The sequence below is a fragment of the Microchirus variegatus genome, assembly GCF_963457635.1.
Source record: "Microchirus variegatus genome assembly, chromosome: 3".
In the NCBI taxonomy this organism is placed as follows: Eukaryota; Metazoa; Chordata; class Actinopteri; order Pleuronectiformes; family Soleidae; genus Microchirus; species Microchirus variegatus.
Window position 1 is genome coordinate 532,501 of NC_139804.1, and position 3,385 is coordinate 535,885.

A 3,385-nucleotide genomic window follows, 5' to 3' on the forward strand; every position below is an offset into this window, starting at 1 on the left:
CTGTTACACACTGTTACACACTGTAACACACTGTTACACACTGTTAATTTATCTTATTCATCTAAACTCTATGAAGACGTCAGGTTACATCTGTGTTATTTGTATTTTAAATGTTCTTTAAAGAACTGATTCTGTTTCATCTTTGTCTGTTTGAAAGAAGATTGAATGTAATTCTGTTTTTTTAAAGATCTTATTTTCACTTTTCATTGATGAACATGAACTTGTACAGACTGTGATGCCGACGCCCTCTAGTGCTGACACCCTCACACTGTCTGTGAATGAGTGAATGACCTGCAGGGGGCGCTGTGAGCCTCTGTGTGAGAGAGAGAGACATTCTCTGCTCTGTTTACAAAAGGAAACCATTAAAATGTCTTTAACTGAGAACTATGGTCCTGAGGGAGGAGGAGGAGGAGGAGGAAGAGGAGGAGGAGGAAGAGGAGGAGGAGGAGGAGGGTAAAGAGAAGAAGAGCAGTTTGTTAGTAAAACAGTCTGAAGAAGAATCACGTTGATCTGTGATGTTTTTATATAAAGTTGTTTTAAAGTCAATCAAAGTGAAAACAGAGTTTTGGGTCAAACTTCTGCATAAACTCTGAATAAATTATTATATTATTATTTTAATCAGCAGCAGAAACAGATTCATTCATTCATTCATTCATACATTCACACGTCTCCCTGCTGTTGTCACTGTTAGAATAATATTTAAATATATGTGGTTAAAGTCAATCTGTGTATGATTGATGTCTGTTATTTATTTAAAATAAATGATGTTTATTATTTATTAGTATTTAATCTCATTGAAAATAAAAACATAAAATCAAGCCTGAAATAAATAGAATTATTATTATTATTATTATGATCAAAGTTATTTTCACTGCTCACAAACACACTGTGGGCGATAATTAATCATTTATTCATATGACACTGACACAAAGACTCTGTGTGACCTCTGTGTGACCTCTGTGTGACCTCTGTGTGACCTCTGTGTGACCTCTGTGTGACCTCTACACCAACGCCCACTCAGCTTCAGACTGAGGACATCTGCTGCTGCACACACACACACACACACACACACACACACACACACACACACACACACACACACACACACACACACACACACACACACACACACACACACACACTGAGGACCAGCATTTCCACTTTATAAATCAACACAATTACAAATATCTACTTCATGAATGACATCTATAAAGAACTACTGGGTGCAGTACCATAACATGTCTGCAGGTGGAGCCCCAGAGCAAAAAGTGTGTGAAACACCAGGAAAACAGGTTTTTGTATCAAATTGAGGATCTGTGTTAAAAACAGAGTATAACATGTTTACAACCTGAGGAAGTGATTTGAATGAAAACAAAGTGAGGACCAGACAAAATGTCCTCACTTTGTAAAAATGTCCTCACTTTGTTGGTTAAAAACCCCTCACTGGTCCTCAGTATGCTGCAAGTACAAGAAAACACACACATACACACACATGTATACTGTTTCTAATTTACCAACAAACCACAGACAGTGTAGTTACCTCACGTCAAATATAAGTTAACTTAAAAAATAAAAACACACATTAAAATAAAAACAACAGCAAATCTGTTCGACAACAAAAGGCTGAAGTTAGAGGCTCTTATTTTGAAGGCCTGGGAGACAGGAAGTGGTGAACACTGTGTCAACGCCTCCTCTTTAAATGATACGTACTGTAGCTTTAAGAGCTGAACTCATCTGAATGTGACATCATTTCAGTGTGTGTGTGTGTGTTACAGTGTGTGTGTGTGTGTGTGTGTGTGTGTGTGTGTGTGTGTGTGTGTGTGTGTGTGTGTGTGTGTTACAGTGTGTGTGTGTGTGAGGGCAGCAGGGTCACAGGGGTCAGACACTAATGGCAGCAGCATATTCAGCTCCTCCTACTGTGGAATGTAGAGTGAAGCAGAGACACAACGCAACGATTCACACACACACACACACACACTGTAAAACACACACACACACACACACACACACACACACACACACACACACACACACACACAGTCTCTGGACTATTCTTAGTCCAGTATGTGAAGTGGACTGTGAAGAGGGTCTGGACGGATGAGTGGATGATGGATGAATGATGATGAACACATGCAGCAGTTCATTCATTCATTCATTCATTCATTCATTCATTCATTCATTCATTCATTCATTCATTCACTCTCTCACTCTTTTCATAAGAGCTGATTGTAAAAGAACAAGAGCACAAAATGATGCATGCAGCTCACTCTCTCACTCTCTCACTCTCTCACCTCCTTCTGTCATGTGACCTCACACACACACACACACACACACACACACACACACACACACACACACACACACTGTAAAAAGACAATTCTTCTGATTCTGCCACCGTTTCAGATTAAAGCCACGCAATAAGAAGTCATGAGCTACAGCTGTGATGTCACTGAGCAGGAGACAGTGTGTGTGTGTGTGTGTGTGTGTGTGTGTGTGTGTGTGTGTGTGTGTGTGTGTGTGTGTGTGTGATGTAGAGAATGGAGTGAGTCACAGCAGAGTACGACTGAGTCTCAGTCACAACAAACGTCAAAGACTCATTCATCTGCTCTCATTCACTCATCTGTTCACCAGGACAGCAGCATTCACTCATTCACTCACAGTGAGTGTCATCCATACGTTATGAGAGGGTGAATTCAGGAGGAGGAGAAAAGCAGGTGTGAGGATTTAAGTGAAAACCACACGATGAAGACGACGATGACGATAAGCATGTGTGTGTGTGTGTGTGTGTGTGTGTGTGTAACATCAGAGTGAACAGATGAATCCTCACTCACTCATGTTTGTCTGCACAGAAAAAGAGAAATGATTTAAATTTTTTAATTTTTCAGAAAATGAAGATAAGATAATGAATCAGTCCATCGCTCCACTAGGGGGCGAAATACTCGCTGTCCAGACTTTAAAATCCAAAACAGAAAACTGTTCAAGAGGTTTAATCTGAGCCACAGATCAGTTTCTATTGTGATTAAAGTCTGGGATTATCATCATAATCTCATTTTTCTTGTGTCATGGATGAAAACATGAATTTATGAACACATTGTTATGACCCAAATGCATTTAAGTTTGTCTGTTCTGTTGTTATTTCTGTTCTGCTGTTGCTCCTCCCTGCCTGAGGGTGGTGCTACTTCCCTCGGTGTCTCTTCTCTTAGGTGCAGGTACCGACTGCTGATTGGAGGAGGAAGATTGGGAGCATCATAAAATGGCCGCCGCTTGAGCTGTTCTCTCTCTTCTCTTGGCTCTACTCCCAACACCAACATGTTTTTGTTCTGTCTAATAGTATTTTGTATTTATTGTAGTAACTCAGGTCGTGATGAGTGTGAAGCTCTTTTCT